At 36.8% G+C, this 24,437-nt stretch overlaps 1 protein-coding gene across 1 annotated transcript in view; it reads left to right on the top strand.

Moving 5' to 3' along the window:
• The first annotated feature begins 6,094 nt into the window (after positions 1 to 6,094).
• Positions 6,095 to 24,437, top strand: part of LOC105231164 (slowpoke-binding protein) — an 85,280-nt gene continuing 66,937 nt past the window's right edge. The window contains exons 1-2 of the mRNA XM_049459722.1: positions 6,095 to 6,179; positions 7,401 to 7,684. The gene's annotated coding sequence lies outside the window, so the exon portion shown is untranslated. The remainder of the gene's footprint in view (positions 6,180 to 7,400; positions 7,685 to 24,437) is intronic.

The following is a 24,437-nucleotide window of genomic DNA, read 5'->3' as shown; positions in this document are numbered from 1 at the left end:
CTTGGAGCCAGTGCTAATAGCAACAACAACATCAGCCTCGAAATCCAACGTAGAATAACTCTTGCCAACAGGTGCTACTTCGGACTGAGTAGGCAACTGTGAAGTAAAGTCCTCTCTCGACGAACAAAGGCCAAACTCTACAAGTCACTCATCATCCCGTCCTCTTATATGGGGCAGAGGCATGGACGGTGACATCTGATGAGTTGACGTTACGAGTTTTCGAGAGAAAGGTTCTGCGGAAAGATGAAGGGCTATGGCAACAACGAATACCGCAGTCAATGAAACAATGAGCTGTACGAGTTATACGATGACATTGATATAGTTCAGCGAATTAAAAGACAGCGGCTATGCTGGCTAGGTCATATCGTCTGAATGTTTGAAAACACTCCAGCTCTGAAAGTATTCGTCGCAGTACACGCCGGGAGAGGTAGAGAAAGATCCGTTTAAAAGACCATTTCTTGATATAACGTTGCACACGAAATTTTCTTTCTCAAGAAGTCGATATCGGATCACTGTACAATACACTATACATACATTAGCATATAGCTGTCACACAAACTGATCCTTCAACATACAGTCCTTGTATAGAAAACTTTTTAGTTTGAGATGTGACCTTTACAAAATTTGGCATAGCGTATTATCTGAGTCAACACTATAATATCTGAACAAATTGTTTAGATCGCGGTTCTCTATATCATATGGCTGCCATACAAACTGTTCGATCAAAGTCAAGATAAATATCTTTTTATATTATACGTTGTTATGCTATAAAAAATAACCCTATAGAAGGTAGTATAGCTTTTTTTGCTGGTTTCTTGTTATCAGTGAGTTGATAGTTGTTATTTATAGAAGTTCTGTTTAATTTTTTCCAAGAAATGCATAGCGAATAAAACGTGAATATTTATCTTATTAGTGTTTGGTATAAAATTCCGCTTTTATTTAATGAACTATTCATCTAAAATAAAATATTTTTCAGAAAATTAAAATCAGGGAATAGAAAAATAACTTAAGTTTAGGAAACAGAGACTTTCAAAACCCCCAAAGGGATTTTTATTCCGGCAATAAGCAAAAAAACAACGCATCGACATCAATAACTGCAACTACAATTATCCGCAAAGAAGGACGCTTTCATATTTGCTCAGCAGTATACAACTGCCAATTAAACACTTCACGCTTTTGCCATCGTCAACGGCAACCACTTCATGTTCCTTGATATTCCAAGTTTAGTGCTATTAAAAATGCCACAGCAGCGATAAGGAACAATATTAAGCAGGAGATTGGAAAAACTGAGAGGAAAACGTATTTTGCTTAGCAGCGGCATAGCAAAGCCGTAAATATTGCGCAATATACAAATCACGCTACGAAGATAACGTGGCGAACTTACACGCACGCCTAAGCAATAACGACAAAATGGAAAATAAGGAAAATAGGAAGAAAAAGCATAACACGAATTACGATTTGATGTGTGCATAAGTCGCCGTTATAAGGTGGAAAGTGGCGTGAGTATATGATTTCACAGCACAACTTTTGCACTAAAAAGCATAATTGTGTAGGCACAAATATGTGCACACGCCATATGCGTTGACAAACAAACATTTCGCTAGCTTACAACTCTTCACCTCGGCACGGATGCATAAATTCGTAAGCACACCTCAACATTTGCGCACACATCGGAACGGTAAAAGCGAGCAGAGCATTTTTACTGCATGCCTGACCTAATAAAATGTCATGCTTTCACGCTGACATGTGAAATCAACTCACACGCCCGCGCGCCACGCGCTGCTGCTGCAGTCACACCACAAACTGCAAGCGCTCGAAACGAGCTCAATACCGGTGGTTTTGTTAGTTGTGTGTGCACGAGTGCGTCACCCACAAACCAGCAATATACATAAATTCACACGTGTACGTGTGCATACAGTGGCATGTGCATAAGCATTTTACCAACAGTTGGCTGGCTTGCGGTTCAATCATGACAATACAAGGCACCAGTCACACATTAACCCTGCAATGCAGGACTTTTTATGTAAAATTTCAAATTTTGATGATATTTGTTAACATTGTGCGCTCATCATAAATCGCGTGATTTTTCACACCGCTGTATTTCACTTATATATCACTATATAAGCATGTAATATCAGAAGAAAAATATAATACAATATATTTTGCTATCACCACCTGGGCGTATACTTAACTTTTTGTCAATACCATATTTGTTGCATGAAAGTAGGCGCTTACTGCTACCAAATAGTCAATTTTCACCTGCCCACATACTAAATAACATTGTCTTCACTTCATGCTATTCTCCAGCCGCAGCTGTTGAGCACGTTTTTTCTTTGCATTCGTGCGCTTCTAGGTAGGCACACACGTCTCCATATTCACTTTCAATTCGTTGCGGCAGCACATCAGCATTTTATTTTCCACTAAACATGTATTTAAATTATTTGTTGTCGGTTTCGTGTCGTTTCGTTTGTCGTTTATCGTTTACTTCGTTGTTCGCCGATCCGTTGCATCCGATTTTTTCGCCCAGTGCACATTGTTGACCTATATTTGGGCATCAATGAATCCGGCATACAAGAGGCCATAGCCATAGAGACCGCTTCCATTGCCAACAGCACCGCACCGCTCATCTGCCGCTACGCCACTCACTTTCATTGTGCTATGCTGTGTGCTATGTTCGTTGCTTGCAGAGGCAGCTTTACAATCGGCATGTCCTGTTTTGGCGTCATCACTTTGTAGGCGAGTGCATTCTAGAAAGAGCTTTTCACGCGCCAAAGAGAGCGACTGGAAAAGCACAAGCGCTCTTAGAAAGCGAGCTAAATAATCTCTTCGCTTCAGAAGATAACTTGTGATAAAGCATATAATGCTCTGCTGAAATTATACGGTAAATGCGTGTGAAATGTGGTGTAATTTTAAGGCTATGCGTCCACAAGGTAATATTTTTAGACTTGTAATTATTGGCTTTTCTGAGACTCTGTGTTCAAAAGGTAATAATTTTAGATAGAATAATACAAAAAAATCTTAAAACAAATGTTTTTTAATAAAAAATAATGTTTCCATAAATAACCATAACAAGCCAGACAACAAAGCTTTCGTATGTATGGGCCATAACTTCCTAACTCATTTAAGGTCTGCCTATAACAATTGTTTTGAAATTTTTAACCTACATTTATACATATTTTAATAATGCAGAGTAAAATAAAATGGATGCTCAAAATTAAATAATTTTGGACATCCACGCGATCTTTGACGGGGATAAAAAGCAGGTTGTAATGATTCCAACCTTCTCTGTCAACTAAATCTAAACACAAAATCCTTTAGCTAGCTATAGTCCGTACATGAGCTTAAAGTAGAAAAAAATTTGAAAAAATTTGAATCAAAAAAACAAAAAATTTACACAAAATCGATCGTTTTTAGCCAGTCAAAATATGATTTTTGATCACATCAAAAAACTGGTAGGTGGTGTGAACTATAGGTATAAAGAATATGAAGAAAAAATCGATTCAAAACTTAAATATGCGATTTTTAAACATATAACCTATCAAAATATGAATAAAAATATATTTTTCAAATTTCACAATAGGTGTGCTCCTTAATACGAAATCTAATTTATTGCAGTACACAAAGGAATATTAGTTCTGGACAGAATTATGTAGGTACCAAGTATTTGCCCTTGAGCTGTCTCCTTCATTGCGCTTTACGTAGGTTGCCTTTTATATTTCGGGATTTTCTAGTATTGCAATCTGGCAACTCTCAACTTTATCGTAAAGTTTGACATTTTTCATATAATATATGTATACTCAGAACCTTTTGACTTACGAGTGCTGTTTGTGTTATTTGCAGTAAATTAAAATATTATTCTCGACCAAAAATTGACTTATATAGCAAACATTTTAATGCGATAAATTTTTAAAAACCTTCCACGTGAACTAACGAAACAACAGCTCATCGATGAACTTAATTATCTTTTTGGTGACGATTCTGCATCAAGGGCCAGTGTTTATCGATAGTGTGGTGAATACAACAGTCATTGTGTTTTTACGTGAGTACCTGCCGTTGACGGCCTAATCTCACGCTGCTTTAAAGCACATAGATCAAAACAATGCGTTGATCAGCGCCAATTGCTCAGGTGGAAGGGATACCTTTTTCATCTTGGTCGGATTCAAGGCCAACCTAAAACCTCTGCCGTGCTGAGGGTATGGCACCTGCCCGCAGTGCGACTACATACTAAACTGAATTTTTACCACGAATCTTCTCAAAGGTCCAAACTTAATGAGTAGATTGGAGCGAACTCCAAGGGCTAACTACTACCTGTGGTACCGGATTGAAGTCTCTGGTCAGATCTTGTAGCCTTTTTTACTACCAGTGGAGCACCCATCAAACTCAATGACTGGTGACATTTCTCGCTTGAACTTCAAATGCCTTTTCATTAGAAGGAATCTCATGCAAAGTCTAGAATATCAGTTCAAGTTGAGTATTATAGCACTATTTCTGACAAGACTATGATGAATTTTCGAGGCAATCCAAATAACAGAAATATTGCATATTAGATTTTAGGCGCCTCTTACGACAGGCATACCGAAACTAGTTCTTGCGAAAGCTATTGAAGCTAAGCGCAAACTGATATTTCTATATCGTCATGTGACATTCAATAAGGAATTTACTTTTTGATTGTACTTTTTACATTTGACTGTAAAAAAAAGCGTTCTCATTCGATCTTAAACAAACTTCAATCGCTCAAAGAAATGTCGTGTGGATTGGTCGAGAACAATGTTAAAAAATACTCTAACGGTACTTCAAAACAAGGTACCGAATAGTGTGCATAGGTGTTTCAAGATAAGCGGAATCAACAAAAAGTTATTCGCATATAAAGCACGAAAGCAGAACAGTAAATAAACAAACATTTGTTTGCGAGTTGTCGTTCAAAAACTCACTCTTCAGCACGACAAAGCGACTCCTTACATTTCTACTGAAATAACTTCATCTTTTAGCACTCAACACATTTATTTGATTAGTGATTCACCTTATGAACCCGACTTGGCATCGGATGACTTCATTTTATTCAAAGAATAAATTAAGATGTCAACGTTTTTCAACACTTGAAGAGGCGGTTGATGCCTTCAGAACATATATTATTTGGAGATATTACATCAAGTGCCAAAAGTGCCTCGAAAATTAGTTCAAACGATCTTAATTTAGAATATTTTAGAAAACAAATAGACGATTTTCGCTGACATATAATTTTTTTTTCTTTCTAAGCCCGAAATATAAAACGCAAACTTCGTATAAGTTATTCTCCATTCTTCGTTTGGATTCGCTAGGTTAGTTAAGGTTAACTTCAATAACTCAAGAATTAGTTCAATAATCATAGAGTATCATCTACAAATAAAAATCTTCAATAATTAAAATATTAAACAGTTTCACAATTAACATTTACTTATGAAAAAAATAGTTTTCTATCTTAAAAAGCAAAAAACAATATACATAAATAAGCCAGCACCATGGAAAAACGCAATTTTAAAAAATTTAAAACTCATTTGACGTTTACTTTTTGTGCATTTTCCCTATTTGACTCAATAGCGTAGCATTTCCGTATTTGCTCTGTTTATGTTGCTTTTCAAACGTCATCAATCTGCATGAGTTCGCTGGTAAAAGTTCTCTACACAACGCCACCACACCAGTGTACAACCATTTGCGCCCTTTACGCAAACGAAACAGCAACAACAACACGAAAAGCACAAATCAGCTGTAACTGACAAAAACACATTTGAGGCAAAATGCGCCCGCACAAAAAGGAAAATACCGAACACACAACAGCGAAGCTTTTCTCTTGCGCCACTGTGTGTGCGTCTCTGTTGGGCCGATGAAAAGTAAGTGAGCAAGTAAATGTTACTGGAAATTTTCCGTTACTCTCAGTGTCGGCTGGAGAGTGCAAGTAAAAGTCAAATGCGCTTGTAGGGCACATGTGGCGCGGCAGCAAGGGCTGTTGCGTGTCAGTGGAATATAAACTTAATGGATACACTCGCAAGCGCATAAAAAACACACATACACAAGCATACTTGTGGCACGCACATATACGGCCGCCGATGAATTCTGTGGTCACAGGCCGCTCAATCATTCAAGTTAGAGTCACAGGGCGAAGTGGACGTGTCGACGGATGTGCGATTTCGTTGGTTCAGCTGGTATTTAAATATACAATTACAATTGGTTGTAGCTTAAGGAAAGTGTGTTATAAAACAAAAATAACAACAATCGTATGCAAATGTGTCGCAAGTGTAGGAAAAGTGAAATTTAGCAGCAGCTTGGCGATTTTCGATTTTCAGCAAACAAAAGTGTGCAGCACTTGTGCAAGGAGGCATCTAGCTTTCAACGCAAATGTGTGGCTGTTTATGAGTGTGTGTGTAAATGCGTGTAGTACAACATTTGTATGTTTAAACACAGCATACAGTGAGCTGTGTGAATTGCTGCTAAGCCAGATAAAAGCTTTTTTATTAAAAGTAAAAGTTAAGTTCAAATTGGATTTTAGAAATTGAAATGGCAAATTTGTAAGCAAAGAAAATGCATGTGTAGAATACTCAAAGCATTATATGCTTATCACAGCAAAGGCCTGAAAGCATGGTGCAAAAAGTTGCTATGTACACATATGTGGCATAAAGGTCAGCAAGACGTAGCAGGAAGCAGGAAAAGTTATATTTTAAGCGAACGAGAGCATTTGCTCTCTATAGTCCCGTATGTTAAACTTCAACTTTAATTTCACGTTTTTTTTTTTTGTTTCGCTTTACATAAATTATACGCACTGCCATTGAACTGGAAAATCACATCACTGCGCGCGCTCTTTTGCACACACACTCTCGCTCTCCCTCTCTTTAAATTTTGTGTTAGTAGTAAAAACAGCAATAAAAGCAAGCCAGCTGAAGCGGCATGTTAGTAACAAAAATAGAAAAAAAAATACAAAAACGTGTGCATTAAAGAAAAAAAATACAACAAAAACAGCAGAAAACGACTTTCTGTTTTTCAGTGAAAAATAAAAAATTAAATATTATTTTAAATAAATTTAATATAATTAATTAAATTATATATAATTAAAAAAAATTAATATAACTTATTTTTTTTTTTTAATTATTACAATTAATTAAATTAAATATAATTAAAAAAATATATTTTAATTTTATTTTGAAATTTTGCTGTTAATTTAATTATATAAAAATTAAATATAATTTTAAAAAAATTTAATATAATTAAAAAAAATTAATATAACTAAATTTTTTTTAATTTTAACGGTGAATTAAATTAACTATAATTAAAAAAATATATTTTTAATTTCTTTTTTTTAATTTTGACTGTTAATTTAATTAAATAAAAATTAAATATAATTTATATAATTTTGTTTTAAATTTTTACAGTTCAATCCATAAAATAGCATTCAAGTAAAGTCTTAGTGTATCACAAAATTATAAAAGAACAACAACAATTACGTTTTAACATAGCCACAACACCATACAGTGCATAAGTTCTCATTACACGATAATATACATATGTTGTTTAAGTGTGTGTAAAAAAAATAATAAAAATACGCGCCTCAGCAAGTGGAGCAACACGCAGCCCGTGGAGACCTAAAAAGTTTATTTCAAAAATAGAAAATCGTTCAAATCAACTAAAGCAGTAAATGAATGGATATCGGTTGCAGGTGAGTAGTTGTTGTAATAGCAGTTAATTAAACAGATTCTTGCTTCCAAACAAAAATATTATAAAAAACAACTCTCTCAAGCAAATATATGTACAATCGTTCAATATGCTCACAATCAACAACAATTTGCATAACAACAAAAACCATCCCTTCGCCTGCATATATTGCGTGAATACATACATACATATATAGTACACCCACACCTACGTCTAATTAAATTGCAATGCTGCGTTCAATGTCCTCTGCTGGCCACAAGTGCATTTCAATTAAGCTTGAAGGACACCAAACCGAAACCAAAAGCCTCGTAAGGGTGCGTAAGCAAGTTGCAAACAAGTAAATAATAACTGACACTGCAGTTTGGTATGTGGCACACGCAGAGAGTGAAAAGAATGTGCAAAGCAAAATCTGGTTTAATTTTTGATTTGTGACATTTGTAGACACAAAAACGCATTGCCACCGCACAACAAGTTAGAAAGCCACACACATATTACTTAGACTAGTAGTGGTTGTGTTGTTCTAACGTGTCTTAAAATACCGCTAATTAATTGGATTTTCTGTTAGCATTTTCGTCGTAAATATATGCTACTTCTACCAACACAACTCAATGGTCAAAATGTAGTAACTAAATTATTTCTCACAGACAGTTAGACTTAGTAGTCGCTGGGTGGTCACTTGGTGGTATATCCGCCCTCTAAGGTGGATGCATGAGATCCTCTCAAACAAACTACTGAAGCCTCTAGCGATTCACTAACTATGTGTGTGGTCTGACATGATGCTGATGGAATACCATTTTCCTCCTATTGATAGAAAGCTGGCCCCTCCTGGCCGATTACTTTCGTCAGACGTCTAATAGCTAGCAGAACAGGTCCGTATTTAGAGTTTGACCATTAGGGTATAACTCAACTTGGATGATCTCCCGCAAATTCTACCAAGCATATAACAAAACACTCCTGACCTACAACACTGGTTTAGTCACTGTTTTACTCGGCTCAGCGAGTTTCGACAAGGACCGTTTTCGCTTGACGTTTATTGCTAGTGACCCTCATATCATTCGCAGATGAAATTTCGGGTTTCTTGCATTAACTCGTGTGGCATTCATACATCGTGTGGCATTCTTGTATCTCCAAGCGGTATTTTGTGCAATCTTAAGCTTCTCAACAATAAACATAGTGGTTAGGGAATGCTTGGACTCGATAACTTCCTTCAATTTACAGATATTTTCGACGATTATCCTCATTTCATGGATATTTTTGACAATCGGTCTCCTTTAATACGGTCTTTGCCGTCACTGATGGAAACAGAAGCGATAAAAGCAACGAGTGTTCAAACTAGAACCGCATATACAAGTACAACAAAAGTGTTAAGTGTCTCACGGAGAGTCTCAGTTTTTTTAGTTACTTAGGCGGATTGGGTACTCAAATAAGCTCACTTAGGTCCTTATCAGCGCGTAATAAGTCAAAAAAATGTTTGTTATATAAATCTTACAATTTTAGGGTACTATTTGAAAATGGCAGACCATAATTTCGACCACATAGCACAATAACCCCATAAATATGTACATACGCGTATATAGAAAATTGCGGGTTTTGCGCCTACGTTATTGTTTGATAATCGTAAATCCATATTTCATCTCTGTGTTCCTACGCTCATACCGCAGTCTTTTGTCCCCCTTTCAACCCTCCAAATTGCATAACCGAAATTCTGTTAGCTGTATATATTTTTAGAACAAGGACACTCCACTGACAACAAATGATAAATTTTGAGGACAGAAATTCGCAAAATCTGGCGCGTAAGCAATGCGACGCAAAGTGACATCTTCGAAATTCCAAGCTATGCTTTGATGATTTATGTATGTATGTGTATTTGTCATGCGTGCTCAAATACGCAGCCACTTGTGTATGAAGAATTACGTGTGTAGCTGGCGTTTGAAATTGCTGTCATTTCGTGTATAATTATGAGTATTTTGTGCGAGTTAAAAGCAGCCAGCTGCAAATGCATAATGCAACACATATACTTGAGGAGTTAGATGGATTCATATAGAGAATGACACGATTAGAATACCTTGCAGTTGTATTATTGCTAACTCTGCACTGTACTACCAGCAGAATTACTCTGTCATGCTTTTAAGAGTTAGCTTGTTTGTTTACACCACTAAGTCAACCAAAGACAACACAATGGATACCAATTAGTACAAATATATGTTGACTAAGAGTATATATGAACCGATTTTATGTAGTAATTATGACGAGAAGACTCTATAAATCTTACGATCAGCGTGACGAGCTAAGTTGATTTAATCAGATTCGTTTCTCTATTCTTCTGTCCATACTTCTATATATTTATATGCCAACTAGTCCGTCAGTTCTTGAGGTATCGATCTGAGAATTTTCACCCGTTCTTTCCTCAGCAAGAAGCTACTCATTTGTCAGAATGGCTGATGTCGGATCAGTATACGATATAGCTGCCATACAAACCGAACTATCGGAATAAAGTGCTTGTATGGAAAACTTTTTCATTTGACGAGATATTTTCGTCAAATTTGGTATGGATTATTATCTAAGGTAGTAATGCTATCTTCGAAGAAATTTTTAAAATCGGAGGACTATAGCATACAGCTGTCATACAAACTGAACGTTTACAGTCAAGTGCTTGTATTAAAAACTTTTTCATTTGACGAGATATCTTCATCAAAATTGGCAAGGATTATCACCCAAGGTAATAACGCTATATCCGAAGAAACATTTTAAATCGGTTGACTATAACTTATTGCTGCCATACAAGGTTCTTTAAGAAAATTTTTCCATTTGCGATAGTATTATAACTTCAGTGCAACCAAAATTAACATTTTTTCTTGTTTAGTCTGCTTTTTAAATTCACAAAAACAACTATGCATCGTCTGCTTCGAGTGTAGACAAGTTTTTATGTTGTTTACTCTCACACATGGCCACCCCGTTAAGTGGATAAAGATTTTATTTAAAAGAAAACAAACATATAGACCACTGTAGTGCGCCACACACAGCTAACCAAAAGTAAATACCAATATATAAACACGTATTGAAGAATTAAACAGAATCGTAAACATGCACCGCCACTAAATTCCAATCTAGTGCTAGTGAATGAACTTGCATGCGGAATTGTTTATTTTAATCTAGCGAATAAATATCTCAAAGCAAAATCGAATTATTAATGCAGCTGTTTACAAATTATTGGCGTTATAAAAACACGAACGCATACCGCACAACCACACAAAATAAACACATATGCGTTATTATATTACACAAATGGCTGGTCGACGCGGCGTATGAGCGATATTTATTGGACCTAAGTAAGCGCACAGTAGCAGTGCGTCATTTGAGCAGCAACAGCGCCGTCATAGCAAAACATAAATAAATATTTTATAATAAGCAAAGCAAGTGCAGAAAGCAAAAAAAATATATACACACAAAAATGTGAGAAAATAATTTCGTTGAGCTTACATGCCTTCCCTAGCAAGAGGTACTCACTCAGTGAGTTTACATGGGTCACGCACGAATTAGTAAGCATTTACATTTTGAGCCTTTACCAACAGAAAAGGCGACAATAAACAGTAAATATGATTATGGCGCAAAGAAAGTATTGCATAGCGAAGAGGATATAGTAAGCACTACTGTGACCAAAAGGGTTTGTCAATAAGCTGTAAATTTCCTTTGCCATAAAAGCGCACAACTGGAGCTCAATATACTGTAGCACTAAGCTCTTTTTAATATATTAAAGTTTACCTTTTCAACTAATTTTGGCTAAGTCTTTACTTATTAGTATATTCTCTTCAATTTTGTGTGTTTCCACTTGATTTTCGCTTGGTTTGGAAAAACATGCCGTACATTTTATTGGATTTTCATGTCCGTCTTCCTACATATACAATATTTAGATGCGTAGTATTTTATGCAGGTTTTTTTTTAGAGCTGCACCGCAATTTCACATTAAAAGGCATGGAAAAGTCACATACGAACTAAATGAACTTTTACGAGCCCATGTGCTGGCGTCATAAAAGTCTTCATAAAATGGAATGTATGTACCCATCAATTCACTGTTCGTTCACCGCAAAAGACTCTTAGTGTATCTACCGTTAGTACCTATAATTGCAGCAATAAAAACTAAGTGCTTTGTTGTATAAACTTAGCAATCAGGAAGTCGACGAAGAAATACAATAGCCAACAGCAAATCAAGTATTTTGATTCAAATAATGAGCAGCAATTGGGAAGTGACTCAACTGAGATTTATGCGCGCTTATTTATGTGGCAAACTTTTATTCCAATATTTTTGTACATTTTCTTTCACAATTTTAAGAAATTCTCTATGAGAACTTGATTTCGATAGGTCAGTTTGTATGGCAGGTATATGCTATAGTGATCCGAACTAAATAATTTCTACCGAGTTTACTGCACTCTTTTGAACAATAACCTGTGCCACATTTGATCAAATTATTACATCCAATGAAAAAGTTTTCCATACGAGCACTTTATTCCAAGCGTTCAGTTTGTATGGCAGCCATATGTTATAGTCAACCGATTTAAACTATTTCTTCGGATATAGCATTCTCTGGTAATAACCCTTGCCAAATTTGATGAAGATATCTCTTCAAATAAAAAAGTTTCCATGCAAGCCCTTGATTCCGATCATACAATTTGTATGACAGCTATACTTTATACTGATTCAATTTGAACAATTTTTTTGGATATAGTATTGTTGCCTTAGGCGTTAACCCATGTCCAATTTCAAGGAGATATCTCGTCAATTGAAAAAGTTTTCCACACAAGCACTTGGTTCCCATCGTTCAGTTTATATGGCAGCTATATGCTTTAGTGGTCCGATATCAACGGAACCGGCAAATTAACAGCTTCTTACGGAGAAAAGGATATGAGCACAATTTCGGAACGATATCTCAAAAACGGAGGGACTAATTCGAGTATAAACTCACAGCTAGACATGTCTAAATCGACTCAGGTGGTCATTGCTGATCACTCAATCATGTTTATAGTTACAGAGTGTCCGACGTTACCTTCTGGTTGTTATAAACTTGCTGTTATACCCTGTTTAGCGTATAAAAAGTTACTAGATCACCAAAAAATTCCACACCACACAATTCGGTGTACGTCGGAGCGTATGAGTAATTTCTTAAGCATCCCTCATGTTGTACGAGAGCTTTTCCTTCCACAATTAGCAACACATGTGCGCATATTATTGCATTAATACTTCCAAATTATCTGTATAACATAACAGTAAAGTAAATATCTACAAATATCTACAACTCGTGGTTGCAGTCTTGAGAATTTCTCTTGTTATGGCATGCTTAGAAATTATAAATTCCAACACTTGCACTCAATTTATTTGCTTTGGTGTCACTTATCACATACATACCCTACAACAAATAATCCTTGTTTACCATACACAATAGTTTCTATTGCCACATGGAATTGAATAAATCAAGTTGCACGCATGATGCATGGATTGATTGGAATTCACTGTGCGTGACTTGTTTCTGAGACGGTCAAATAGGTGCAACAGTGCTTGAATATGCAAATGAATTAAGTAAACGCACAACCTATGATTCTTGCAGCGTGTCTGCCTTTATTTATATTGACGTTGAAATTTCATATCCGTACATACTTAGACAAATATTTACTCATACGAGTATGTGTTTAGGCATTTAAACTAGTTTACTTTGTAAGATTTCCTTGCAACTTGTATATCAGTACTACCAGCAGGTGCGTCCATCAATTTTACAGCCCTCGTCGATCACTTGACGTGATTACATCCTCTGATATTATCGAAATTCCGACACTAATTGCCGTAATAGACAATTCTTTTGTTGTAATTAAATACAAAAGCATTTGTCATTTGCGTTTTGACAAGCTTCTTAAGTTGTTTTCGGTGATATTTATTATACTATCTACGAAATTTTCTATGTTTCACAGTTTCTATAATTTTTTCTAAATTTTTCTGAAGTTTGATCTTCATATCGTCTCCTAAGATACAAAATTATCTGCTCACCGAAGGGTTCTCTCAATAAATCCATTGATTTATGTGATGTGTGAAAGCTGACAGCCAGCTGCCGTTGAGATTTCCTTGTGACTTTCAATTCACATCACTTCACGACGTCAGCGACACTCAAGCACTGGCCAGGCCAGCTTTATTTATATAGAGAGAGCTGGCAGCCAGCTTCACTTGAAGTCGCGTTGTGACGACTAACACAAATCACATCGCGGTGTGACAGTCACCTAAGGACTGGCCAGGCATGGTGCTTGCTTTACTTATATAGAGCCAGCTAGCAGCCAGCTACGGATGAAGTCACCTTGTGATTTTCAAATCACATCGCGGCGTGAGCGTCACTCAAGCACTGGCCACGCATGCTGCTTGCTTTACTTATATAGAGCGATAAGGGTTATCATTGACAGTTACGCTCTCAGCGGCATCATTTTTGAAGAACTATGGACCGATGATTCCACCGGCTGACAAACTTCACCAAACCGCTGTGTTCTCTGGATGAAGTTTCAGCTTTTGAATCTCTTCAGGTTGCTGGTCGTTGCAAATGTGATACTTTTACTTGTTTACATACACGTCCATCCATCAGCCAGAAACGGGTCTCATCTCTGAACAAAATTGACTCGAAAACGTCGGATCTGCTTGGAAATTTTCAGGAGCTTATAGAGCAAAGCGATATCGCTGGGAAAGGTCGAGCGGCTTCAGTGTTATTTATTCGAAAACCAACAAAAGATTCAATTACAAAGTGTTTTTCTTATAAAAATAAAACACATGATTCAGATAAAAAAATTATGGAAATGAATGAATGAATGAAAAATTAATTTTGAGTCGGAAATTGAAATGAAAGTCTGTAGCTTTCATTTAATTTCTGCAAAAAAATTTCTATATACGCACAAATGAATTACATACACATCGTCAATTTGTAAAGCAGCCTCTCTCACCCACATACGCACCTCGAAATTAATATGCATAGAAATTCACTTAAGCAAACTCATATAAATAAGTTTATGCATATTAATATTCTAGAGCATATCACACCAATTTGCATATTTTTAGAACGTCTGACTGCCCGCAAACACATCAAAGTTTATGCTTTACATGAGTTCTCCAAAAAGGATAAGACTCAGCAAATTTTAAGCAAGAAAAGTGTGGAAATTCGCACATCAAATACATGAATACATAGCGCTGATGTATCTATTGACTATCCAGTCTATCGGTTTTCATAAACCACATGTTGTGGACGCTCAAAAGTATGCCACATGTGCCACATGCCATGTGAGACATGGATGAAACGTTAGTGTCTCGTCTATGCTCTTCTATGAGTTCATGTATGTTGCTGTAGGCAAGAGTATCACAATTCACATTACACGTATATTTACACAGAGACTGCTATGAAAGCAGTTAAAGTGACAAATAGGCAAAAGCCCAAAGGCAACACTTTTTTGAATGGCCAACGATGAACCGCCTCCCTTATGTCATACGACCACTCACAACCTGCAAGTGACTCTGTGTAAATGCAGGTTAATAAGCTAACAATAAATACTGTTCGTGCAGGCTCGTTTACACATCCCGAATACGAGTACACAGCACATTGAATGAAGGGAAATATGTCTATAAAAGTGATAGCACAAAGTGACGCTCTCTCCATCTCATTGTAAGGAAAATAACACAAAAATTTATGTTGTTAAAATACAGCGTTGCTACCTTTTGGCCTACACAATTTGTATTCCGATCCTTTACTTTATATTTTGTGTATACACAAGTGTCGAGTCAATTGTTAGTTGAAAAGGTGTTTCGTTGGAAAGTCAGTTAGTTAGTTCGCTATTATGCTAGTCATTAGCACACCCATTTATTTTGAAAAATATGTGTTACAAAAACAACAATGACACGTACACATGTTCGGTATATACTTAACTCTTTCAAACCGATACCTAGACACAGTTCTCTTTACATACCTTCAGAGCAAAATTAAAAAAAAAAATAATTAATTATTAATATACTGAAAATTATGAAAGGTATTTCAAACATTATTTGAGTTATAGTCTTATTAAGTAATCGTCTACAGTCGACGTAGTCAATCAGTTTATCTTAAACCCGCTTTCCTCAAAACTTAATTTTTCAAATTGGCTGTATTTGCACCTCGAACACAAATTCTCCGCTTGCTTTGCTTATTTTAAACATTTTCTGTTTTGTGGCACCTTTCAAGGGAGAGTTCCCTCTCCACTTCTCTGGATCATGGTTTTCAAAGAACTTCTGGAAAAGCTTGAGGAAGTCGAATAGTGAGTGATTGCCTAAGCAGGCGATGTAGCTCTCATGGTTCAGAAAAAAATTCTGAATACCCAGTGATATCTTAGTATCATAAGCAACTGGGCCGCTGAAAACGAACTTTCCAAAAACACTAGCAAGACCGAACTGGTTTTAATGACTAAGTAATATAAAATAATGGAGGCGCACTTACCAACAATGGGAGGAATAAGTTTGCGGCTTACTGACACAGAAAAGTGCCAAGGGCTTCCCCTAGACCGAAAGCTCTTATGGTAACCCAACATCGAGGAAAGGGCAAGGAAGACATCGGTTGACCTGTACTGCTGCAGAGGAACCATTGGGAAAAGGTGGGGACCCTCACCAAAGATAGTTATTTGGTTCTATGAAATCATAGTTCCATAATACTCTGCGGAATTTTCGTTCGGTAGAAGGTGCTTGAAAATACTACACACGGGTATATAGTGCTATATGAACATAGGACCGATGAATATAGCCTCGAAGTGTATGGCCACAAAGCTGCCCTCAAACTTATGGAAGCGGGGTTCCTGTCCTCAGACCCATAGAAGCTGGGTACTTAGATGACTGCAAACCAGGTCACTCTGCAATCCTTCTTCACTTTGATTTCATTGAAAACTACTTGAATTACCAGGTCGTAGCCCTAACTGGCATTTTTCTGCTCGCATACTTTGAAGGGTGATATAGGAGGGAAGGACTCGCTGGAGGAGAGTGGCATTAAGGACTTTTTACGGATGGATTAAAAGTTGAGTGGAGGGTTGGTAGAGGAATACACTGTCAGAACCACTTCAACGTCTTTCAGCGGAGTTGGCTACCATAAAAGAAGCTTAGATTTACCTCTCTGGAGCGTATCCTTCTTCAACGTGGTAACTATCCACTCCGATAGCAGGGCAGCGATATTAACCTTGAGTTCGCTGACTGTGCGCTCAAAATTAGTGAAAGTATGTCTAGACTCCTTATCTCTAGCGTCCAGTTATTTTATGATTAGGCTGGCTTGGGTGATTGGCTGCAGCGGTATAGCAGGATACTATAAGGCAGATGAGCTTGCTAGGGCAGGTACTTCACTCTCAATAACTGCAGAATGGAAAGGAGCTGAAGCTCGGTTGGCATCTTCTGGTTCACTACTGAATTGTTAGGCCGCGCCCAAATAAGCAAGCTCTAGTTGACTACTGCTATTTCCACTACAATTGAGTCTAAGTAACTAAACCGGACCCGGATTTTTTCCGGACGGTCAACTCGGCATCTTTAATCGTAATTACTTCAGGAAGTTTTCTGCCGATACAACATCAACAGTCAGCAGCTGTGCAGTCACAAAGTCCTTCTGGTCAAGGTTGTAGGAATTCTAACTGTACATTGTCCGATCGGAATTCATGCAGTAAGAACGAACGTTTTTCCAGGCGCCAGCTGTATCAGCTGTTTATAACAAGATGAGGTAGAATCATTTCACACTTCATCCTTGAATGTCGCGATGTTAGCAGATCAAGGCAAAGGCATCTCGGATTTCATACTTTTAGCTATTCGGGTAAAATCACGGAAATAAAAATATAACACTTATGCAGATTTGTGATTGGTTTAGGGCATTTTTCCGATCGCTCATATCCAACTTTAGTAGTTCTTCGTTTTGAATCACAAATAATTGTATATAAAAATAATCTAAGTGTGATTTTACCGCAATGCCAAGGCATTGGTAATTTTAACTAACCCAAACCAAAACCGATTTTGTCAAGCAATTTTTATTAGTAACCTGGCAACCTGGCTTTTATTTTCTATAAAGATTCATTAATTTTGTATAAAGAAGTCCTCAAAATATTAAAAATTTTCATGCACTAATTATCCTTAAAAAATCCCAAAAATCAACTTTTTTAGGCGTCCATCTTTAATCAAAAACATACTGAAGTAAAATATTAAAAACATTAATTACGCCGAGCATATTTTTCACGCGCCTGTCATAAACGTCAAAAGTCATTGATTGTTGCAAATTTTATGCACAACACAACAACAACATATATTTAAACCAAAATACATGCAAAACACTGTAATTAGTTTAGCAGCAATTTATCAAGCAAAGTGAAGGGAAAACAAAAAATATCAGCTCTAATTTGTACAACCAACAACAATTTGCGAAATTGCATAAATTTCAGCCGATAATGATGTCAAAACTGCGACTATTTTAGCAAACAAGTTTGGGCGTGCGAACAATTTCGTTGGCCGCCACTATTAACACCAATTAATTTGTAATCAAGCAACCATTGAAAGTGCCTACTATAATAAATTACTTTAAATAATAGCGCCAAACTCGCGCAACGCATGAGCATATGTGTGTCAAAATGTGCAAATAAATTGCTTCCACCGATTTATAGCTGTTAATTAATCGTTATTTTCCGCGCTCGCACCGAGTGCAAATTAACTAAAATATCCTGCATCCGGTGAATAAATGCGAGCGCACAATCAATTAAAGAGCATTTGCTTTCTACACAGCAGTGTTGCGCAGAATTTATTCGCCCCTGTCAATATCGTAATTTATTTGGGCGTTAAATAGTCTATTTTCTTCAAATGAATTAAGTTTTGGATGAAAGAAGTATTTCAATGCAAGATTTAAAGGATAAAAACAAAGTCGGCATTGGTTGAAATTGGAGGAATTCTCAAATAATAAATTACTATTTATTTTATTTTTATACCTGGAACACGGGTTACTAAGTTTACCACAAAGTTTGTAACAGCCTGAACGAAACGTCAGAGATCGTGCAATGGACATATGTACATAATTGATCAGCGTGACGTGCTGAGTCGATTTATATGTTATACATGCAATCTAGTTGCTCAGCTTATGACATATTTTCCACAAATTTGTCCACGTACTTTTCTCACCAAGACGCTGCTATTTTGTCGGAACCGCCGATATCGGAACACTATAACATGTAGTGGACGATAAAGCCGTGTCTAGAAGTTCTCGCATGTGAGAAAGTAGCCAGAAACGATTCTTTTACATACGGCTGAAGCAGCTTACGCCTTCCGGCCTTAGACCAAGTACTCTCTGGGCATCCAAGAAGCATTCGTTTGAAGGCGCGTTAATGTGAGAAGGCGTAAAAAATACGACCAATGAAAAGAAGAAACCAGTCTCGGATGAGAGACCCTTCTTTCGATGATCACCCCTACCAACGTGTCAAGTATGTAAGGAAAGGTGCCGCTGGCCGCAGGTTGATGTCCGCGTAAAAATTAAGGCTGACCCCCCCGCCGTCCAAGAAATGCGAGGAGCGGATATGCGATGTGGAATTCGTGGTGGGAGTCCCTCTCCATTGACGTCGATGAACGTCTAGCCGCAATCCGCATCAAAACGATCGCTAATTTTCGCCCACGCCCCAAAGGAAGGGAAAGACGATGTGACCAAAGATGACTTCTATGAGCGCTTGGAGCACACTTATGACAGCTGTCCCCCACCACGATGTCAAAATCGAGCTTAGCGACTCTAAGGGCAGGGTAAACAAAGAAAGTATCTTTGGCACAACGGTCGGTAAATTCAGCCTCCATGATAAAACATCCCTAAATAGGCTTAGGCTGATCGACTTCGCAGAGGCTCAAAATATGGTTATCTGTAGTACTAAATTCCAGCATAGAAAAATTCTTCAAAATACCTGGCTGTCTCCGGATCGAACAGCCACCAAGCAGACCGATCATGTTGTGATAGACGGAACACAAGTCTTCAGTGTTTTAAACGTTTATACATTCCGAGGTCCTAACATCTTGTGAGCTAAGTGACTGTTAACAGCTATACAATAATCTAAGCCTAGAGATAATCACAGAATAATTCTGGGCAATAAGTGCTACTTTGGAATTGTAAGAGATAATTTCGAGAGAACTGATCCTCGGCGATCCTTGGAGCATCTGTGTGAGCGGAGAAGAACTGTATGAGCTCCACGGCGACATGGGTATTGTTAAGCCCTTAAAAATCTAGTGAATGCGTTGAATGAGCATGGAGAATGATGCTCCAACGAAACGCTCATTCGACTCGAGACACATGGGGACAACGGAAGCAGCGGCGCCCACGCATTCAGTCGAAGGATCAACCTTAGCGACCTGTCTTCACTTGGGATGTACAACTGGCGTGATCTCGCAAAAAATGGAGACAACTGACTAAGTTATCTGTTCTCAGCCCGGATCGACTCACGGTTGAAGTGGCAAATAAGAAGAACAAGAAAAATCAACATACATATATATTTTTTATTCCCACGATGTCGAAATTCGAATTATGAAAAGGAAACTTCCAAACTTTAATTACTAACTAAGTTTAGTATATAGTCTTCAAATCAAAGTCAAAATTCTAATTATAAAAAGTAAACTTCACACTTAGTACTTATCCATCTAATGTATAGTAGTCTTCAAAAAGCACTGAAAAATATTTAATTTTCGTTACACAAGCCTTTCAATATTCTTTACTCTTCTGTAGCAGCTGATAGCCTCTGAAGCTGGCGCTGCATGTTTTAGGTTGTACATATGTTATTAACATTGTATAAGCTTTTATAAATAAATAAAAAAATAAAAAATACTCTTCTGTAGTTTGATTATTGCCTATCACTCGCCTAATTTTGCTTTCACCGTTCTTTACACTTCATTGCCTTTCATTTTATTTGCTATGTTTCAATTTCTTTTCATTTTATTTTATCACATATTGTAGGAGTATCGTCTATTTGATTTTTCGTACAAAGGCCAGTGTTTAAGCAGCATGTGAGCGTGTGTGTAAATTTTTTACAAATGGCTCCATTGTAACCTTTTTTACGCTTTGTAGTTTGTATTACGACTATTTCATTTATTCGATTGCTTAATTTGGCGCTAAAAAGGTACGCCGGTATATGTAGACAGCAAACAGACACACCTAGATTAATGATAAATGGCTTTATAATGCAGAACAAAGTAGTGCAGGGCGTATGAGTGATTTACTGGACGGCATGTGTTGGTTCTAAGTAAATAAACAGTGGTGAAAGTGGCTGCAAATAAGAGGAAATTTAAAGGTTTTTGTGGACTTATGCTATTATAAATATTTCTTTTAATATAAAAATGTATATTTAAAGTTGGCAGAGAGATTTTTTATGTCATATTAGCAAACTTTTAAAGCAAGGAGTAAGAAACTTCTTGCTGAATATTATTAATATTTTGCAAAAATTCTGAGTGTATAAAACATCATTTTTCTTATAAGCAAAATTTCGCAAAACATTTCTGCTATGCTTTAAGAAGTTATATCTTTGTTCCTTTGTATGAGAAAACCTCTTCTCACTCGAAAGCACATACTTTCATAACAGAATATACTGTAAACACAAAACTTTCGTTCACTTACATAAAATATAATTTTATTTTCTTCCTTAAAGTGCATTCTTCACATTTCATGTATATTTATACGCTCTTATTACGCAAATAAATCACTGTGCAACGCCTTCAACAGCCGCGCTGGCGTATATAATAAAACCCAACTACAAGAATTAATTGCCGGCTGTGAAATCCCAGAGAGTAAAGCAGGCAATTAAACGCAAAGAGCAAATTTAAATGTAATTGAAGCTACTTTGTTCTGTTTGCTGGGGTCGGTTTAATTTTAATTACGCTAAGCTTATAAACCACTATAATTTTACTTGAAATATTTTATAATTGCAGGGCTTGAGTAGTGGCTTTCTGTGGATTTGAAATTTGACGTCAATATGTGCTGTTATTTGCTGCTAAAATGTACTCACTTTACAGCAATAAATCCTTATTTATACTGTTCCACATGTACAAAGATATATTATAAGCAAAAATATTATTTATGCTCACGTGGTAATCAGGCAGCCTTAATTATGAGTTATCATCTTCTTTTGTCGATTTTATGAAATGTGCAGCAGTTTTATAATATTTATATATAAATAATTTACACATATTTCTATATTAACAGAAATTCACTATAACTTCGAATGGCAATATTCACCAGCAGCACTAAAGCTTGCTTATACACACACATGTATATCAATTATTATGTGCAACTATTATTAAAGCACATCACTAGTTGCAATAACAGTTTACAACACGATTACACTTGCTCTGCTGATTAACTGTTTACTACACTTACATATCTGGTGATTAAATGCACATTACATCCAAAAATATCAGATACACCAATGTATCAGATACATCAACAAACATAAATTTACTCATTTGAAATCTGTAATCAACACCGCAAGCAAACAATAAGCATTTCATGCATAAATAAATAAGTGACGAAAAAACGCACAACAACAAGCTCAATACAGATTAATTTTGTGCACGTAGAATTTGTAGATAAATGAGTATAAGTAAAATTAAATCGTTACTTGTTGTTGGTTTTCTAAACAGCAAGTATTTTATAGCATATACACACTTTAGCACATTGCTGATCACTAAATCTCTCGTTGCATTGTGGCGCATTTATCTGTTTGCGTTGTCAGTGGCTCATGTCTTGTGGCAAAATGCTAGAAGAGATTATTTGTGTTTGATTGACATTCAAGTTTAATCGATCAATGCTCATAAGCAAACATATTTCATGAATACAGGCATATTAGAGAGATACAATTTTTTGTCTATTTCTTATTTTTTCATTTTAATTATCTTACTTTAATCTCTATACTTTCTGTTTACTGGCTGGCTTAAAAGTATCTTTTCAGATTTGTTATATTAGATTATAAGATAATATTATTATTTTATTTTAAGTGCCTATAGTTTTAATATTTTGAAAAGTTTCCGCTTCGATATGTATCAATGATGAAAGAACGCTCCATTATTAGGTAACCTATTTCGAAGTTCACTACATTTTTTAAAGAAATAGTACTAAAACTTCAAATTTAATGTCAAATGTTTACTATCATTCGAAAGAACATTCTTCAGCATTTATTTTTTGAAGATCATCTTTTTTAAATTTTGGCCACGGCTGCATCTCAGATGGTCCATGCGTTGAGTTTAATTTTCGGTGACTCATTCGAGCATTTCGGCTGGTAACTGGCGAGTGACACACGTGATGTTTTGCACTAAGACCTGAATCAAAGCGGGTTTGTCGACATAGGCAGTAGACTTTACATATCCCCACAGAAAAGTCTAACGGTATGATATAACATGATCTTGGTGGTCAATCGACCGGCCCAAAACGTGAAATTATCTGCTCACTGAAGTGTTCCCTCAATGAATCCATTGAATGATGCGTTGTGTAGGAAGTGGCGCCATATTGTTGAAACCAAATGTCACCGAGATCACGAGCTTCTATTTCAGTCATCAAATAGTTGGTTATCATGGCGAGATAACGGTCCCCATTGATTGTTGCGTTCTCACCGGCATCATTTTTGAAGAAATATGAACTGATGATTCTACCCGCCCACAAACCACACCAAACCGTTGTTTTGTCTGGATGAAAAAGCAGCTCTTGAAACTCTTCAGGTTGTTCTTCCTCCCAATTGCAGCAATTTTGCTTGTTTATATACCCTTTGAGCCAGAAATGGACCTCATCGGAAACGTCGGATCTTGGCACATTTCAAAAGCCCATAGACCGAAGCGATGTCGCTTAAAAATGTCAAGCGGCTTCAGTACTTGCTCAAGCTGTGTTTCGAACTCGTTCAACTTAAAATCTCGACGTAAAATGAGCCAATAAAGCTACCGAGATGTTTGAGCCTTAGTCTTGCAAAGACTGAAGAAAGGAAAAGGATGTCTCAACCTCACCCTCCTCTATATAAATTCAAAATTTGCATCTGAAAAGATTTTAAGCCTTAAGGTTTGAATTCCTATGGAAAGTGTCCAGTAAGAACCCTTACTATTGTGGTAAGATGAACTTTGCTAAAGGCAAGTAGTTCAGTAGATCTCCTTAGTTCAACTATAGGCCAAAATAAACAAGCAGTCAGACAGAAGTGGGTAGTCGACCAACGCCTGCTAAGCACACGCGAGGTCCATTAGTCCAGTACTTGAATGCAAGACGCCGATGAAGATGAAACCTTTACCCATTTCGATGTGAGTGGGGCAAGCTCATCGCAGTTGCCCGCGATACCGCTATGACCAAGCACCCTTCTGCCTGAAAAAACACTACAGTGATCTGATAGTCTAAAGCTAAGGTTCACGGAGAGCGTGTTTCAGAAAACTCACCCGCAGGAGTGCTGCTAGCTTCGACCGATCTATTCACTGCGCTTCTTCTCCAGCGACAACACTTTGGATGTGAGGTTTTCTCTACATTTCTGAAGAACTGAAGCATTTTATCGCACAAAAGATATATGTATACCTCTTATATTTCCTATACTCTATTAATTTACAAAGTAAAAACAAAACCAACAACAGTCTTTTTGCCAGCCATGTTTCGATTTGTCATTTACAGGTTGCGCTGTCAATGCGTCAGTGCATTGGTTGGCTTGTTTTGTCTGCCAAAACCGGCAATGATTGACGTCACACATCAGTCGCCTGAAACGAGCGCAGTGGTAGCAGT

Source organism: Bactrocera dorsalis, chromosome 1 (genome assembly GCF_023373825.1).
Source record: "Bactrocera dorsalis isolate Fly_Bdor chromosome 1, ASM2337382v1, whole genome shotgun sequence".
Lineage (NCBI taxonomy): Eukaryota > Metazoa > Arthropoda > Insecta > Diptera > Tephritidae > Bactrocera > Bactrocera dorsalis.
This window is presented reverse-complemented; position numbering and strand designations above follow the sequence as displayed.